General features: G+C 44.3%; 1 non-coding gene across 1 annotated transcript; it reads right to left on the minus strand.

Moving 5' to 3' along the window:
• Window positions 1-4785: 4785 nt before the first annotated feature.
• On the minus strand, window positions 4786-4896 carry LOC124658567. The gene has a single exon (XR_006989284.1). It is a non-coding gene; the product is annotated as a small nucleolar RNA SNORA5 (small nucleolar RNA).
• Window positions 4897-8457: the final 3561 nt, after the last annotated feature.

Raw genomic sequence — 8457 nt, forward strand, 5'->3', positions numbered from 1 at the left:
TGCATGCTCTCCGTTGCTAGTAGAGGCTCTGGCCAAGTTGATACTTGTGACTCCAAGAGGGAGTATTTATGCTAGATAGTGGGTTCATGTCTCCATTGAATCGGGGGAGTGACAGCAACCCCTAAGGTTGTGGATGTGATGTTGCCACTAGGGATAAAACATCAATGCTTTGTCTAAGGATATTTGTATTGTTTACATTACGCACAGTACTTAATGCAATCTTCTATTGTTTGCAACTTAATACTGGAAGGGGTGCGGATGCTAACCTGAAGGTGGACTTTTTAGGCATAGATGCATGCTGGATGGCGGTCTATGTTCTTTGTCGTAATGCCCTAAGTAAATCTCATAGTAGTCATCATGATATGTATATGCTTCTCTATTTGTCAATTCCCCAACTGTAATATGTTCACCCAACATGCTATTTATCTTATTGGAGAGACACCACTAGTGAACTGTGGACCTCGGTCCATTCTTTTACATCTGAAATACAACCTACTGCAATCATTGTTCTCTTTTGTTTTCTGCAAGCAAACATAATTCTCCACACCATGCGTTTAATCCTTTGTTTTCAGCAAGCCGGTGAGATTGACAACCTCACTGTTAAGTTGGGGCAAAGTAGTTTGATTGTGTTGTGCAGGTTCCACTTGGCACCGGAATCACTGGTGTTGCGCCGCACTACACTCCTTCACCAACAACCTTCACGTGGCCTTCATCTCCTACTAGTTCGATAACCTTGGTTTCTTACTGAGGGAAAACTCGCTGCTGTGCTCATCATACCTTCCTCTTGGGGTTCCCAACGGACGTGTGCTTTACCGTCACAAGCAGCTACTTTTCTGGCGCTGTTACACCCCAGGGATTTCTAACTCCCTACACGCCAGCAGTGGTCGACGGCTACGTGCACAAGTGTGTGGAGTTGCGAATATCTGCAGGGTTGAGAGCTGTTGCATTGGCGACAGGGACCAATCGAGAGATCTCATTGCGTCATACAAGTTATCATCCACTTCATCATCAAGTTATCTCTGTTGTGTTCATCCCGTGATCATCATCACCATCGTTCTTACTGAGAATATCGGGCAACCCCTTATCATCTTGGTATCATATTTTCAGTGTTTTCTCGGTAAGCCATCCACAATCCACCCCATCGTTGAGTTGTGAGTGTTTTCCTATCCAGAAAAATCCAAAAATATTAGGGTTAGGGTTTGCCATACCTTAGATTGCACTAATTTCGAGTTTTAGTTGCTTTTCGTAGTTGTTTTTGCGTATATTTTTCTTCCATCTAGTATTGTTAGGGTTTGTGTCTCCACTATCATCTAGTTTCAGTTGTTGTTACTCTGAGTCCACATAGCGTACAGTGTGCTTGTCCCAACTATAGACACAGCCTTTCAATATAAGTGACTAGGAACTTCCATAGAAGAGACTAGTTTTGCCGCTCGACAGGCTGCTCATTAGGGTTTTGGTGATTTGCAATTTCTATTGGCCGTGTTATCAAGGAGTTGAGTCATAAAAATAAAATAAAAAATAAAATAGAAAAGAAGCAAAAAGAGCTACATCGCTGCGTGTGTTACAAAAAGAAAATCCAAAAAGAAAAAGTGAAGTGCTAGTAAGATCAAGTGAAGGCCTAGTTTACATTTCTGCACCAGTAGTTGAGCGATCTTGTGCCTGTTTCGTTGAGCTTTGCTAGTGTCTCTCGAGTGCATTGCAACCTTTTCAGCCATATAGTTGCATTGCCACATTTATCGCCTTGTGTGAGTATCATTGGTTGTCTACGGTCAGCGCTAGAGCTTGTTATTGGTGCAAATAGGTAGCCTACCTACAGCCCCACATATATCCTGCTTTGCCGTTTTATATGTTCTTATACCCTTGATATTCGCTTCGCTACATCCGTGCACTAGTGTCACTACAAGTGGTAAGCAATATTAATTCACTTTGGAGCGGTAAGATTTCCTTTTCTTATCAGTTTTGAGTGAGTTGTGAGAGTACCACCATATATATTTGTTTTAGTGCACTAACCTACTAACCATGTCTTCTAGTGATGAAAAAATTGTTAACCAGAAAAACAAGGATGCTGCTGATGTGATGACATGGAGGGAATATGAAGCTCTTCGTAATGAGATGCGACGTGAATTCCGCACTGAGGACGATGAACTTAGGGGGACTGTTCAGGGGATCTCCCAGAAGCTGGATGCTACTTATGACACCGTCACTACAATGAAAGATCAAATGACGGATATCTAGCGCAGTCTTCAAGTTTTGCAACTGGCTGTTGACAATCTTACACAACAACAACAACAAGAGGAAGAAGACCCTGATCTTCAGAATGAAGCACCTAGAATTGGTCGTGGTGCTGGATGTGGTAACCGTGGTCGTGGCTTTGTTGAACCCGGACACTATGGTCGTGGGTTTGATGAAGACGATGGATTGGGTAAGCCGAAGTTCTCCATACCCAAGTTTGAAGGAGGAGCTGATGTTGAAGAATACCTCACTTGGGAGCTGAAGATTGAGAAGTTATGGCGCTTACATAATTATACTGAAGATAGGCAGATCAAGTTTGCTTCTTCCGAATTTGATGGCTACGCATTGCGTTGGTGGGATGGATTTGTTCGTGCTCGAGAAGAATATGGTGAGATGCCTATTATCACATGGCGTGCTATGAAGGCGGCAATGCAAGCTCGTTTCGTGCCCACTAATTATTTGTGGACTATATATGATAAGTTGACCCTATTCAGACAAGGTGTGAAGACTGTTGATGAATATTTCATGGAGATGGAGATACTTATGCAGCGTGGCCGTGTCCGTGAATCAATTCAGATGACAATGCAGCATTTCCTACATGGTTTGAAGTATGATATCAAAGGCATTGTTCGTCACCACAGTTACACTACTATGAATGAGTTGCTACATCATGCAAGAGAAGCTGAAGCACAGTTGGCTGAAGAAGTGCAAATTAAAGGTCGTGCTACGGGAGCTGGGCGCTACACGCCTCGGGCATCCCCATCTACGGCGTCGACGCCATCTTCGCGCTCCGCACCTTATTCTACTCCATCTAGCAAGCCAGTTTCCAATGTGTCTCACACAAAGAAGCCCGAACCTGCTGCGAGTATGCGTGGTTCTAGCATCTCTACTGCATGCAACCGCGATATGAATTGCCATACATGTGGTGGCAAGGGTCACGTCAAGAGAGATTGTCCTAACCGCAAAGTCATGATTATCAATGAGGACAATGAGTATGAGACTGGAGATGATGTTGATCCATATGCTCCAAAAGATGATGACTATGACAGTGATGGTGTAGATGCATATCCATCTGATGCTCACACTATTGTTGTGTCTCAGCGTGCTCTTAATGTGTTACCTAGTGCATCTACTCAGCGCTGCAATTTGTTCCAAACAAAGGCTTTAGTTGGTCCTGACAAGGCTTGCAAGGTCATTACTGATGGCGGGAGTTGCCGCAATTTAGCAAGCAAGGAGTTGTGTACCAAGCCGAAGTTGAAGTATCTACCGCACCCACATCCATACTATATTCAGTAGTTGAGCGATAATGGTTAGATGAAGGTAAACCACATGGTGTGTGTTGAGTTTGAGATTGGACCATATAAGGATTCCATTGATTTTGATGTGGTTCCTATGATGGTGTGTCACTTATTATTGGGCCGGCCTTGGCTCTATGACTGTTCTGTGCAACACAATGGCCGTGCCAATACATATCACTTGGAGTTCAAGGGCAAGAAAATAAACTTGCAGCCTATGTCACCACATCAAATAGTCAATGAATCTCGTCAGAAAATTGAAGTAAACTTGGAGGATGCACCTCTAGATAGGCGAGAGAATTGTAATACCGTGAGTGATATAACGAAAAGTGAGAGAGTGAATTCCTTAGTATTATTAGCCACCAAAGAGGACATCAGAGAATTTAGTGAGGATCCTATAGCCATGCCTCTTGTGCTCATGTACAAGGATGAGGTTTTGGTTTCTAACGACATGACCCCTATTTCTCTTGGTGTTTCTAGTGTTTTGCATTAATTCAGCGACGTGTTTCCGGAGGAGGTGCCCGCAGGACTACCACCATTGCGTGTTATTGAGCATCAAATTGACTTGATTCCCGGCGCCTCGCTGCCCAATAGGGCACCATATAGGACGAACCCCGAAGATACTCGGATTTTGATTAGACTAAAAGTTAGCCATTAGTGCAACTCTCGTGTACTTCTTTTGAGGCCAACGCCCAGAACAAGACCGACTATTAGGAATCCCACCTTATTCAATAAAGCTTTCATCTATATCTGCAATATTCTGATTGCATCATTAGTTCTTACTTGTCGTCGATTTCAGGTAGGAATTAAGACCCTCGCTGGTCAGGCTGATCGTGCATCCGCAAGATCAGTAACTCCCAGAGATTGTCCTAGCGATTGCATTGGCGCACGAGCTTTGCACGTGTAGTCAGATCGTCAAGCATGAACTCCACCAAAAAATCGACGTTATCATACTCTCATCGAAAGATCGGACAACATTGCCCTATCAAGTGGTATTAGACTTCAGGTTGCTCGGTGAGATTTTAATGTTTTCCTAGTGTAGATTGCATCTGCCATCATACCCATAAACTACGAAAAAGCCACAAAAAAATACAGTTAGGGTTTAGATCATATCATCCCATAAACCCCTGCCACGTCTTTGCATTGTCTTTTCAGTTTTGCATAGTTGCACTAGTAGGAAAAGCCTCATCAGTGGCGCACAAAAACATGATTCTGTGGCGCACGGGCGGTGCGCCACAGAAACTTCGCCACAAAAATAGGGTTTCTGTGGCGCACCGTACCATGCGCCACAGAATTAAGGTGTTCTGTGGCGCATACGGGCCAGTTGCGCCACGTAAATAGGTGCGCCACTGAATTCTATTTTGGTGCGCCACGGAACAATGTACAGGTATACTCGATTTTGTGCTCCCTGGTGTATTATACGGGTTTTATATAGGTTTTGTACACAGTATACGGGTATAATATAGACAGATAGACAGATATAATATGGACACATATAACATAGCAACATTATACATCATCATCACAGTACTTAGAGCCCGATCGAGATACATATATAGTGGCAAGTGTCAAATGTTTTGCATACAACTCTTAATTCATACAAAATTCACAATTTCGAGATACAAGAAGTCTTTCCTCCTTTGCTCCCTCCTCTCTACCCACCAGGCTCGCTTGCATCGGGGTCTTCATCCGGTTCCTACTATGATTAAAATGGAAGAAAGTGAGACCAACAAGTCCGATGCACAAGAGAAATGGATAAATGCCTCATACATTGTTGGTCAACACAAATATTAACATTCAGGGATGGCGTAAGTGATACCAAGTCCGATGCACAAGAGATTGATATTTGTGCTATCTTACCAGGCTCACTTACGCCACCCCAGAGTGTACCGGTGACCAAACATTTTAATCATCGGCATTTTGAAAATACCAAAGCAAATGGAATGACAAAATGGAATAAGTGCCTCATACATTGTTGGTCAACACAAATACTATGGTCGGAAACCATAGTTGCGATATACGCCGCAGATATACTTTCCAGAAGGGCCCCCTTTCCCCGGCCGCCGTTCCGTGAATGTGTCCTTGACGAGACAACAACGCCGATCTGCCTCTCCGGCGCAGAACCACGGCAGTCCCAGCCGCCTCCCTTGTGGCCGCGTCTCCTGCGCTCTGCGCTCTTCTCCATGGCCGGACCACGATTGGAATCACCGGGGGAATAATGATAATCGCCATCACCACCATCGCTAGACTCCACGGGTGCATAGCAGTTTGCAGCAGATGCCACTTTTCTTCCCTCGTCGTGCAGTGAACGAGTCCTTGATGCAAAGACCGTGTCGGCCTGCCCAGCATTATGTCGGCCCGTGTTGCCGCGCTTCAGGCCATGTGTCCCGCGCCCTGCAATGTTCACCTTCTTGCCCGGTGAACCAATAGATTGATCGTTGGAATAAGGAAACCGATGACAGCCGGTCGCAAGATTAGATTGCGATCGGCCGTCATCGGCTTCCTTATTCCAACGATCGATCTGTGTTCACCGGCAAGAAGGCGAAGAGTGCAGGGCGCGGGAGACACGGCCTGAAGCGCGGCAACAGGGGTCGTTATGATGCTAGGGAGGCCGGCACGGTCTTTGCATCAAGGACTCGTTCACTGGACAGCGAGAGAAGAAAAGTGGCATCTGCTACAAAGTACTCTACACCTGTGAAGTCTGACGATAGTGGTGATGGCGATTATCATTATTCCCTCGGTGTGTCCAATCGTGGTCCGACCATGGAGAAAAGCGCAGAGCGCAGGAGACGCGGCCAGAAGGGAGGCGGGCTGGGACTGGCATGGTTCTGCGCCGAGAGGCGGGTCGGCGTTGTTGTCTCGTCAAGGACTCGTTCATGGAACGGCGGCCGGGAAAGGAGACCCGTCTACAAAGTATATTGCGGCGTATAGGTGACCAAACATTCTAATCATCGGCACTAAAATGGAAGAAAGAGCCAAGTGGTATCCCAACTAGATATCATATGCCTCATACTTTGTTGGTCGAAAGAAATATTAACATTCAGGGATGGGGTCGGCGAGGCCAGGTAGGATGCACAAGAGATTGATATTTGTGCCATCACACCGAGGCTCACTGGCCCCACCCAGAGTGTACAAGTGACCAAACAATTTAATCATCGGCACTAAAATGGAAGAAAGGCCAATGCAATTAAGAAGTAGCTAGTATGAACTAAATGGAATGCCTCATACTTTGTCGGTCAAAACAAATATTAACATTCAGGGATGGAGTAAGCGAGGCCAGGTAGGATGCACAAGAGATTGATATTCGTGCCATCACACCAGGCTCGCTTGCTCCACCCCTGAGTGTACAAGTGACCAAATATTCTAATCATCGACCAATGCAATTAAGAAGTGCCAACTCAAATAATAGACAACTGAATAGTATGAACTAAATGGAATGCCTCATACTTTGTTGGTCGAAACAAATATTAACATCCAGGGATGGAGTAAGTGAGGCCAGGTAGGATGCACAAGATATTGATATTTGTGCCATCACACCAGGCTCACTTGCTCCACCCCCGAGTGTACGAGTGATATCGACCAACCATCTAATCATCGTTAAATACAAAAACACCACCAAACCAGCAACCATGGTGACATAAGTCAAGATGCACAAACACACATAGCATGCATGGAGCAGATGCTCCAAAGGGATGCTGGCAAAAGAGAGGCCAATCAAGAACCAGTAAATCCAGTAAGTGATAGATATGCCTAAACAAGCAACAACACATAACATATCCCAGCTAACCAGATGAGACAAGTCTTGGTAGCCAACTTAATCACCTAGCACCACCTAGCCTTTTAAAACCATCAGAAACAGTCCATTTTCTTCAAAGGATACCACAGTGGCATTCATTTACATGACCCCTACTGTGGATATCTTTATTTTCATCAAAGCCAACAAGAAATAGAAATTTATCATTACTCAGTTGAGTTCAAAACAAAGCTGGGGTACCATAAGGGATTACTCATCACTTGGTAGTAACCAAGTGATGCTGGCAAGAGAGAGGCCAAGCCTGAGCTAGTCAATCCAGTAGAGATGGATATGCATAAGTAAGCAAGAACTACTTCCCATTTTCTTCAAAGGATACCACAGTGGCATTCATATTGGAGTCTAGCTAATGGAAATCAAGAACTAGTCTTGATCTCCAAATGGTGATTAGAGAGAATTTATTCATCTTAAGAAACATTAGGGACAAATGGGATCATGCAAGGGACTTGGGTCATTTGGATCATAAGGCATCAATTAAGGAGGCAATTAACCAGGGACAAAGGGAAACATTTGATGATCCAGTAAGTGTATGACACTTTGACCTACCAAGAATAAAGGCCAACAGTGGATAAACATCTGCAAGCAGCTCACACACACATGCAAACACATGTGTTGATAGTAGTAGTAACTAAACAGCAGAAGAACACCACCAGATATTCATGGGTACTTAGGATCAGTAGGGAATTGATAAAGTAGAGTGAGGAGCAAGCATACCATCAGAAACTGTCCATTTGAGAGAAATAACATTGGGGTAATGTTAAAATGTTTGTCTCCATATTTGGGAGACATTTTTAATATTGGAGTCTAGCTAATGGAAATCAAGAACTAGTCTTGATCTCCAAATGGTGATTAGAGGGAATTTATTCATCTTAAGCAACATTAGGGACAAATGGGATCATGCAAGGGACTTGGGTCATTTGGATCATAAGGCATCAATTAAGGAGGCAATTAACCAGGGACAAAGGGAAACATTTGATGATCTAGTAAGTGCATGACACTTTGAGCTACCAAGAATAAAGGCCAACAGTGGATAAACATCAGCAAGAAGCTCACACACACATGCAAACACATGTGTTGACAGTAACTAAACAGCAAAAGAACACCACCAGATATTCATGG

The sequence above is a fragment of the Lolium rigidum genome, chromosome 5 (assembly GCF_022539505.1).
Source record: "Lolium rigidum isolate FL_2022 chromosome 5, APGP_CSIRO_Lrig_0.1, whole genome shotgun sequence".
Lineage (NCBI taxonomy): Eukaryota > Viridiplantae > Streptophyta > Magnoliopsida > Poales > Poaceae > Lolium > Lolium rigidum.